The 11,360-nt window shown below is 36.9% G+C and overlaps 1 protein-coding gene across 16 annotated transcripts in view; it reads left to right on the top strand.

Annotated features, from left to right (window-relative positions):
• The first annotated feature begins 2,354 nt into the window (after positions 1-2,354).
• Positions 2,355-11,360, top strand: part of mical2b (microtubule associated monooxygenase, calponin and LIM domain containing 2b) — a 71,135-nt gene continuing 62,129 nt past the window's right edge. For all 16 annotated transcript variants that reach the window (XR_007440955.1, XR_007440956.1, XM_022683800.2 and 13 more), the window contains exon 1: positions 2,355-2,568. The gene's annotated coding sequence lies outside the window, so the exon portion shown is untranslated. The remainder of the gene's footprint in view (positions 2,569-11,360) is intronic.

Raw genomic sequence — 11,360 nt, 5'->3', positions numbered from 1 at the left:
CCATATATTTTTATATAATACATTTTAAAATACATTTTGTATAAATGCAGTTAATCCTGAAATACATTATACAATATTTCAAACATAAAAAATACATGTACCTGAGTGCCCTTTATTTTCATTATCTTATCTTTGGATATGCAGATAATTAATTACTGAAATACACATCAAACTGCTTCATATTTCCTCCTGTGATATATATAAATTATTTAATCCCTGGAGATCTTAATTCAAATTTCTTAACCTCAAAATATTATTTTAAATAAGTCTGCACTTCTTCTTCTTGTCCTGTAGATGGAGCTAGAGTACACGTTCTTTTCACACTACAGTTAAATCCTCTCCAAAAAGGTCATTGACTGTGTAGATTCTTCAGTTATGTTATGAATGATACTCTGTTCTAATAAAAATAATGGCAAAAAAAAGCTCATCAAATTGATTATTGATTGATTGATGAATGGGACAAGACAAATCATGCAAGACTACAGTGTTAGTGTATATGTGTAGAAATATTTTCTTGTTTATATTCTTGCACTCTCTTTGTAATAAGTGAAATGTTTTTATCTGTAGTATTTTTTATAATTATTTATAGTGAATATATTAAGATTTATAGTTATTGTTATACTATAATGTCTGCTCATCAGTTTCTGACCTTAATCTCAGGCGTATTTGGGTTCTGCCGCAGGACAATGATCTGAAGCGCACCAGCAAGTCCACCTCTGAATGGCTCAAAAAAACAAAAAACAAATGCATGAGCTTAAACATGCCAATAATGCATGTGCTTGAACTGGTGGCCTATGAAGGGGTTTATTCCTGCCATGACCCCTACAGTGAAGACCCACACTGCCGAGGACAAGCAGAAAACTAGATAAAAGAGTGAAGCACACATTATATGTGGCCTATACTGTAGGTGAAGCTTCTCACTAGAGGAATGAGGGGAAGTAGAGAGGTGTAGGGGTTCTAATGTAATGGAAGGTAATTATAGATAAGCTTTAATTTAAGGGGACTTAGGCCTAGATCTAAGGTAGGCCCAGTGTCCTTTCTCACAGGGACGTGACTCTGGAACCCGAAGCTCTCCAATGACAGCTGGTGCGTAGCAATAAAACCTGAGCTGAAGAGGACACCCCCTTACTTGTTTGTTTGTGTGTGTGGATGTGTGTGTGTGTGTGTTACACAATGTGCTACTTACTGTAGTATGCGTCTGTTTCACCTTTATTTATGATCAGTATACAATATTTTTAATCAGTGTAAAAATGCACATTTTAAGCATAAAAATATAAAAAATAAATACTGCATTAAATGTTAGCTAATACTGTAAAAAGCTATAAGCTAACTCAAATTCATGCCGTATTTAGTCTCAATGGTTTTATTCTATTTATTTTTTTATTTTATTTAATTCTGCTATGTACATTATATGTTATGGATAGATGTTGGGTGTACTGAAAAGGCCAAATGCAGTTCTATAAGCTGCTAAAACAATTTTTTGTTTAAGTCTTTTTTATTTTATTTAAATTATTATGTCACAATAATAATAATAATAATAATAATAATAATAATAATAATAATAATAAAAACTATATATATCATGGAATATCATGGGATTAATGTTGAATATGTCTAAAAAATATTTAAAAAAATGACTTACTCTGCCCTTTTGACTGCAGTTTAAATATTATATAAATAATTTTAAATAATAAAAAAATGGAAAAAAATAAGGGACCATTTAGAAATGATTTTACCAAATAAAAAAAAAACTCTGGAATATAATCAAGAGGAAGATGGATGATCACAAGCCATCAAACCAAACTGAACTGCCTGAATGTTCACACCAGGAGTGGCATAAAGTTATCCAAAAGCAGTGTGTAAGACTGGTGGAGGAGAACATGCCAAAATTAATAAAAGCTGTAATTAAATTTCAAGGTTATTCTACCAAATATTGATTTCTGAACTCTTAAAAATGTATGAATATGAACTTGTTTTCTTTGCATTATTTGACGTCTGAAAGTTCTGCATATTTTTTGTTATTTTAGCCATTTCTTATTTTCTGCAAATACATGCTCTAAAATTGTCCGTAGTTTATAGAATAAAACAACAATGTTCATTTTACACAAACATAAACATATAAAAAGCAAAAACAGATAAACTGATTCAGAAACTGAAGCTGAAGAGATGTATTTATATGTATATTTAGCTACATATTGTACATTGCTGTACCGCTGCACTGTAAACTCAATAAACCCTAGGACACACCTTTTTACACTATCCGCGCTCCTGATTGGTCATCGCTCCTGCTAAGCCCCGCCCTCCACTATAAGTTCTGTGTAAGCAGGGCGCGAGCGTGTTAGTTAACTAGCAACCGCTGAGAGGAAAGAGAGAGAGAATTGTTTTGAGAAAGTAAATATTGGTTATTTTCAGTTTATATTAGTTTAAAACACACGTTAGAGGTTGGAAACAGTTCACGGATATATAAATACACGACAGCAGGCGGAGGAGAGGCTGTGTGCGGGTTTGAGGAGCAGCTGTCGCAGGGAATTAACTAACTACACTCACTAACGAGCCAGACAGACTGAGGTAAGTTTACAGGACTTTTAACTGTTTATTTCTGTTCTTTTATTAAAGCTAATTTTCAGCAAACATATCTGTATAAAACTTATTATCTTCAAACAGGTCTATGATAATGAAAACTGAGCACTGAGTCGTGTGGTAGCATATCGCATATCTGAGTCAGGTGTCCTGTTCCATATTGTAGGGCTGAGTATCAAGTGCAGTGTTAAATATTTCAGCACAGCTTGTGGCTGCTGGATTTTCACTTGGATTATTTTTAGCTTTCAGACAAATTTGCTTAGTTAAGAAGTTTCTTTTTGCTGTGGTAAGTTGTTGGATATACAGAACAAGTCAAAAAATTGGACACAACTCCTCTTATTCAGTGTGTTTTCTTTCTTGTTATTGTTTTTCTTCATGTAACATGCAACATTTTCTTTTAGAAATGGTCTAAATTAGTTTTATAGTATCTAAAACTTTAATTAAAGCATCTGCATTGTTAAAGAAAAACTCCAGTGTGAAATGGACTTGGGGTGCAAACTTTTGTGGAGTAGTCCACCTCTGTTCACCAAGTCAAGTTCTGTTTGTGTGAGTGTGTTGGGGAGGGGGAGATCAGCTCTGTCTCTGTGCGTTGAGGAGTCTGACTGATTGGTGGAAGAAGCTGTTGCAGAGTCTAGTAGTGGAGGCTCAGATGCTCCTGTATCTTCTGCCAGACGGCATCAGAGCGAAGAGTCAGTGTGAGGGATGGGTGGGGTCGTCCACATTGCTGGTTGCTTTGCGGATGCAGCGTGTGGTGTAGATCTCGGTGATGGAGGGAAGAGAGACTCTGATGATTTTCTCAGCGGTCCTCACTATCCGCTGTAGGGTCTTGCAATCTGAGGTGTTGCAGTTCCCAAACCAGACGGTAATGCAGGTGCTCAGGATATTTTCTACAGTCCCTCTGTAGAACATAGGATGTGCTTTTCAGGTTTAAGTCATTGGATTGTGGAGGACAAACACTTTTTTCTATTTTCTCAGCAAATCCATATGTGTCTCTTAATTGTTTTCATGTCTTTAATATGAATATACCATGTATAAAATCAGTCACATGAGAAAGTGTGTCCAAACTTTTGACGGTATTGGCCAATACAGTGTCATAATTGTAGTGGTACATCTAGGTTACCAGTTTGATCCTAGTTCCTTTTTGTGTTCATTGTATTTTAATGTTTTCACCTGGGCTGCCTTAATTAATGAGGTCAGGCTGCTGGCTATTCTTATTTAGTTTTGGTGTAGAGTAACTGTGGAGGTGCAGTAGTGAAAGTTTGGAAACGTTTTAGAATGTTTAGTATTTCTCCATACGGTAAATTTGACATACCATTTTGTCTGCCATTCACACACACGCCTAGTTTAGTTGCAGGTGTTTCTAAACAAGTGGGGACATACCAGTTTATGAAGCAATTTCTTACATACTTTATTCTCTCACATCTAGGTAATCTTGGATAACTATCCTGTCTCATTTTTATCTACTTTTAGGACTTTTCAGATAATTGTTCAATTGTTCAAACTTTTTTTTAGCATGAATGCAAGTGTGGTGGTATATCTGTTATCCATTTCCATTGGTGTGTATGGTATGAAGTACATTAACTGAGGGGTTTTTGATGAGTTTCTGTATTTAAAAATACTCTCAAATCATAATCCTTTTTTCTTTTTTTTATTTCATTGTATTTCAGTGTCTTCACCTGCATTATACAGTAGTAGCCTGTGATATAATACAGTATTATCTGCTATCTCTCTATTAGTTTTCTTGGGTGTAATTTCATAGTGTTTAGTTGGCTCTGCACCTGCAGTACTCTTCTTGTAATCACACCCATCTCTTTGGAGCTCCAGCATTTTATTTCAGACCAAGTGAATTACTAAAGGTAAAGTCAAACTAAACTAAGTACTAGGTGTTCTAAGAAGTTCCACTGCAGTTGTGTAAGACATTTTTTGGAAGTGGTTCTTTTTTAAGATTTTAAAGTTGTTTGTGAGTCTTTGGCAAAACTCTAACTCTACATTCTTCAAGGTGTGCAACATGTAGGGGTGACACAATACTGCAACTTTGAGTATCTGCAGATTGGGATATTAGATTCCTTTATTCCCCTCTCCTAAAATGTGCTTAAATCAATTAGCATTGACCAGTTGGAGCAGCACGGCCAGTGTGGCTTGGTCCTATTTGGGCACACTATAAAGATCAAATCTACACATCAACCCAATTCAGATGATTCTTAAAAAAAGGCATTATTTTCTGATAGCTATATAATTCTGATATCATGTGCATCCCTCCTTTTTAATTTTCTTTCAATAGGGATTTAGGCCAGTATTGGACTGATGCAGATACTGAGTATTGTACATGCAAGTCACTTTGGATAAGATCTGCAGCCAGCGTTATTGCCATGTTGTCTTTCTAGTTACCTTTTAATGTACGTCTAATTAAGGTTTTAATTAATTGGGTGTAGTTTTACACACCACACAGAGTAAGCTGCATGCTGCTTGTCAGGTGCCTCCATTAGACACAGTTAGTCATTGGCAGCTTATTGGCTCTACAGTGCAGGATTACTGTAGCTGTTTATTGTTCTGGCTGTTGTTGTAATCCATTGTGGATCAAATGATAAGGCCACTGGATGCAGCTGATCTGGAATTGAATGTTCTCCCCTTGAGGCATTTAACTCCCAATAGCTGGGTTCATCTAGATGAAATTTGGTGTTGTGCAATGAATACAAACAAGGGGACTTTCTAGTGAAATAGTGCAGATCTTATCTGTTGCCATTTATACTGTTTCCAGGCAAGAGGTTTAGAAGAAGTAAGGGCTATTTATATAGGTTTTCTTGTTCTTGTAAAACAAGTTAAATCAAACCAAATGAAGGCATGAGAATTGTAACCACAAATCAAGAAAAGGTTGGCCAGTATGGAAAGGGATAGTAAGGAGGTAAAAACAAAACAAAACTAAATAATGTGACTGGTGATATCATCAATAAATAATTGTAATTATGATTTGGTACAAAAACCCATTGTTAACCCTGGGTAACTTTGTTGACATTTCTGAGCTTTGAGGAATCTGTGATGACAGGTCTTTTTTGGAGGAAATGGGCAACATGAGCTTCACACCAAAAATAAAAAGAACCATCCAGACAGTTATCAGCAAGAAATTCAATAATTTGACAAAATAACACCTGGAATGTTTTGCAGGCCTGAAATGTATAGATGTATATTTACAAATGAAATGAAGTTTGTGAGTCATGGGTTAAGTTCCTCCTTAAGTTAAGCTGTTGTGTTGCCTTATCTGTGTCATTTCTGAGCTATATCAAGAACATTTTCCGTCTCTGCCCTATTTTTTTTTTTGGGGGGGGGGGAAATACTGTTTTCTTCCCTTCCCTGTGGAGTGAAGAACAGTGCTGTGCTGCTGACTTATAAGGGCTGTCCTGAGTGTTGGTAGACAAGATGACAAAAATACACTAGCCGAGTGGCCTCGCTGTCACGTCCAGTGTAGATCTGTCAGACCTGTAGCAGCATTTTACCACAGCCTTGAGGAGCGACTAACAGGAACACGCTGAGGGAGCGCTTTGGCTCTGTGTTGAAGGCCGCAATTAGAATATTAGCCCGCTGTAGAAAGCTATAAGCTCCTGTGGGAGCCCTGTAGCCTTTCAAAAGGATAATGGTGGATAAAGCCATTCAGCTCTCAGCCAGGTTTCTTAGTCCCTCAGTGATTCATATACAGTATAGATGGAATAGTGTATTGAAATCTGTTTGACATATGTCTGTGTTTTCATACATCAAATTGATATTTAAACACACTGTGGACTTTGTGAATAGTGAATAGTTTCTGTGTGTGTAAAGACAGTGGTTCATGTTGTGTTGTGTTTAAACCCCAACCACTAGATAGCAGTGTTGTGCTCTGTCTTCAGATTCAACTTTTCTGACTGAATTTAATGATATTTATTCTTTTAATCAGATTTTATGGACATGATGTGCTTTTATATGACAGTTTATCTGAAGTATTTTTTTTATAAAATCACAGTATATTGCCAGTACCTTTACAGTTCTGCAGTATGACTCTATGTTGAATCGTAACCCCTGTATTGTGATGTCTATTAAATTGCCACATTTTTGCCAATACATCACCCCAGTCTTCATTCAAAATGTATTGAGTTGTCTTTTTCCAACAACGTATTTTAAATTACTGTTAAAATCTGAGTAAAAACTGTTTGGTTCACGTATGAGGGAGTGAGGATCCATTTTGGTTACAGCCACTGTGAGCTGTGGCTCACTCTGTCACATACTGTACAGCTCTGATCTGCTTTTGGCACAAAGAGAGCTTTTTAGAGGGGTATATATAACAGTTAAACACTAAAAATATGAATAGAACTGAAATGGAACATGGATTCAGGACTGAAATATACTGTACATCTACATCTAAATTGTACTGAATGACTGCTAGCCCCCATATAGTTTATTGCTATCCTAATAATTCCAGTTAATTTGGTTAACTTATTGATTGACTGAGTGCTGTTTTTTTTCAGTTATACATTCATTAGAAACAAAAAAAATCTGTAAATGTAAATGTCTATGTTTTAAACAGCAACTTTCCAAGACCTGCTTTTGTATGAAATGTAATGTAATGTGACAACAAAAATTGACCACAAAACAGCATATTGACTCTTTTCAAACTGCTGCTGATGTAGCTTTGCCAAATGGCATCACAGTGCACTCGGAAGAAAGCACAGTGACTCGGTTCCTATACATCAGCTCACAGAGGCCTTGATGTGGGGAAAGAGTTCCATCTGTCAGCTGATGGCAAGCTGAATGACTGGGATTCAAACCAGCGTTCTCCTGATCATAGTGGCAGCACTGGACCACTATAATGTTACCCATTATGTTTGCTTAGTAAAAAGGAGGCAGTTAGCACAATAAACTGGTATGTAGAATATTTTTGTAATACTATTCCATTCCATTGTTATTGTAATGCGAACTGCATTATTATGCTACTGCATTGTCATTGATATAATGACATAAATGTTCTTTAACAATATTGTTTATTACAGTTAATTCTCAGGCAAAAAAAGGTCTGAAAATAAAGTTCCCATATTGGGGAAGCTATTATTGAAAGTGGTTGTCTTTGTTTAACACTTCCCAGTGGGAAGCAATCTGAAAACCATGAGGAAGCCAATGAGCACTGACCTTTCTGAGTGTCTAAGTTGACTGTGATGTGAACAGGGCAGTGAAAGAACCAGCAGTGCTTTTATTTTCCGGTTGAGACAATATGTTGTCCAAAAAAGGTTTGCGTGATAATCCTGGTTGATTTGTTAGTAATACAGTATAATAAGTGGTTGTTTTGTCATAAACCATGTTTTCTGTGATCATATAGTATAAGCCTTCACTAGTGTGGCTCTCACCTGCTGTACTGTAGGCTATACGATCACACCCTCCTGGAAGCTGAAATGTGAAACCTGGCTATTCTGAGCCGGGAAACTATCTGAACACTCCTGGACAAGTCAGACTCTCTGAACTGAGGATTCAGAACTAAGACTTGCTGGAGGCTAGTTTGTATATTGAATGCCATATCAAGAGAGATTAGTGTATAAATGTGATCAGACAGCACTGGGATTAGAGCAGTGTTTATTACTGAAAAAAAACAGCACATCCTATGAAGATTTACTAGTATAATTCTGGAATTTGATACTGTCTTACTGGAAACCGTAATTAAATAAATAATAAAAAATATTAATAATAATCATGTAAGGCTGGCTGGTATATCGATATGATGACCAAATGCCAGCTGGGATAGGCTCCAGCCCCATTCGATTTGCAATATATATTAATATTGTATTGTTGTGCTGCTCTATCGTCATGTGGTAATGGCAAGCTTAAGATGTCACATTAAACAGTCACAGAGTCCTCCCAAAGTTTCAGAAGTTCCCTTGAAGCTTCAGTGTGTGCTCTTTATCTTCCATAGAGATAACCACCATAACGGTCATGTGCAAACTTAAAAGATGCACTTCCTCATAGTCCTGTTCTGCCCCCAGGCTCTCCGGGAAGCTGACCGTTGGGCTTCCTTTGGGAGGCCAAAGGAAATTTTTGTAAAATATGGGTGTTGTCCAGTTTAACTGTTTCTAGAGCAGATCCTTGCAGAAGATTCTGTTATATGGAAGTCATTATGGGCAGTTACAAACCTAAGAATGACCCACATTCCACCCTCATTAAGTTTAACATATGAGGGATCATGCTGTAGTGTTTGTGTGGAATGGTGAGAGTAGATGCCACTCTAGGCAACTGTGAAAGCGGGACTGTGAGCCTCTGTTGACCAGCCTTAGGACTTAGCATTGTTTGGATCTTTTAGATTCCTCTGATGAACTGGGAGTACAGAACGTGGTGATGCATGAACATTTTTTTCAGGGTTTATAATTCTTGTTTGTAATGAAGCACCCAGAATATTTTGAATTCCTTTATATCCTAGAAGCTCTGAAGCACACAAATATGGAGTGACTGGCCTTTCAGTGTGTAATAGTATGAGTATTCTTACCAAACCCTTACAGTACAAATGTCATGGTGCGGAGCATGCAGTCTGTGGTATTATGGTAAATATTTCACTAGCATATATTTCACCTGGATTTGTGGAACTGCAGTGATTTTTAGGAGTACAGCTGGTAACTGTAGTCTTGTTTGTCCCCCCTTTAAGTGTTCGGTATGAGTACACCGGTATATGGGTCATTGTATTGATGCCCATCAATGATGTCCAAACTTCTATTGGAACTGAACTTTGAATTTTGTGTACACTATGGGTGTGCCATATTGTATCATACACAATAATGTCTGCAATTTCTTTTTATACTGTTATCGCAAAAATCCCCTGGCATATTGTAATATAATTTAAGGGCCATATGGGCTATCATGGTCCAACGTTTTTGCTGCTTGCTTTGAAAGAAATAATCACACTGTTCTCATTTCCCAATAAATATCTACTGGAGACAGATTATATCTGTCTAGTGTCATTTATATTAGTTCATTATGAGTATTATACGTTGAATCATTGACAATCTGGTGAAAATCTCAATTAGGGATATGCCATATCATATTGTATGCAATAATAGAAATGTATTCTTGATTTTTTTAAATATATATTAATATTTCATGAATATCGTAATCATAAAAGTAACCTGAAATATTGTGATTATTTTATGGCCATATCACCCACCCCTAGTGCACAACTTATTTGGACACTTAAGGACACTTTTCCATTTTACACGTATTAAACCCAACCATTCATACTCAGCACTCATCCAAACACCAGTGAGAAGCGGCAGCCAATAGCGCACAGCGTACTCCCAACTGGAAACAACCGGCCAACAGGAGGACTGCATCGGACACTATAGCATTTACCCAGGACCGAGTGCCAATTAGTACCTGAGCACAGTCATACGTCATACACACATTTACACTCACACAAACTTACATACGTACCACACACTTTACACACACACACACCAGATCAATTTAGAGTAATTGTTTTTTCTGGCCAATTTAGAATATCCAATTTACCTGATCTCCATATTTTTGGCGTCTGGCGTCTGTGCAAACAGACAAGCGACTCAAGCAACCCATGTTCAATGCAGGAGGCCCTACATACGTTATCTTCAGGTCAGTACTGTGTTCTTCAGCTTTCATGGATATGGCAAAAGTCACTGGGCACAATACTAGTTTCTGTACTGTTTTTCACCCCTTTTTTCTGTTTTTGTTCTCAATTCAGTTATGAATCCTGCCGAAAATAGACATAAAGACTGCATTGTGTGTCATAAAGCACCCAAAGGACGTTTTACTATAGGGATGCTGGGTGCCTCTTTTGATATTCCTGTTTTTCTCAGGTGTTCCTGGCGCACCACTCCAGCACTTGTCAGCATTCCTCCTTTCACGCTGGGAGAACTTTCTGTTTCGCATTCTTCTCCTTCCTTCCTCTGTCTCGTTTTCTGGGCAGCTGTGCACATTTTGCAGAGTAATGCAGCGTTTCAAATGACTGGCTTTATTTGAAAGACCTGCTTCTGATTGCCCTGATATTTTCAATGTTCTGTGACCTTCAGTCTTAAAATTTTAAATGCAAAAGACATGCCAACTTTCACTCTTTAAAAATAACAGTGTCAAAAAGGAATATTTGGAGAAATGGCAAGAACAATGGTCTTGGGGTACTGCTGCCCAGCATGTTGGAGTGATTTCCGTGTGCCAGCATGTCCAGTTCACCTCAGGACGGGCTTGGTAATTAGTTCAATATTTGTATCCAGTATGTTGGGAGACTGGGGTGAACTACTACTATTGAAGATGAATCTTTAAAGAAACTTTTAATGAGTAGTTCCTTGAAGATTATTCTAAATGAGATGTGTTAAATGTAGTATTCCATCAGAGGTAAAACTTTTACAATACACTCATTGATAAAAAAAAAGAATGCACACCCTACATTGCTACAAAACTCATATACATAAAATACATTTATGCATCAGGCATATATTTAAATGACTCTCGGAGGCCATTTTTGCTTAGGGATTGTCAACTGCTAAAAATGACTTTATGATAAGATTTTGAACTTTGAGAGGGGGGGTGTATCATTACTCTAAGAGAAGCAGGGTGATCATTTTGACTGATCGTCCACCATCTAGGCTGTGTATCAGCCAGCTACTTTTTTTTGTCATGAACAAGAAACCTGGTCTACTGTACTTCAGACATACATTAGAGTGTGCTGAATTCTGCATTGCTTTTTTATGGTCTCAACATTAATGATAAAATTAAAAGACATTATAAGTATGATTTCTTTAGGTCTTGCT

This window comes from Astyanax mexicanus, chromosome 10 (assembly GCF_023375975.1).
Source record: "Astyanax mexicanus isolate ESR-SI-001 chromosome 10, AstMex3_surface, whole genome shotgun sequence".
NCBI classification, from domain to species: Eukaryota; Metazoa; Chordata; class Actinopteri; order Characiformes; family Acestrorhamphidae; genus Astyanax; species Astyanax mexicanus.
The sequence above is the reverse complement of the archived record's forward strand: the minus strand, read 5'-3'. Positions and strand labels throughout refer to the sequence as shown.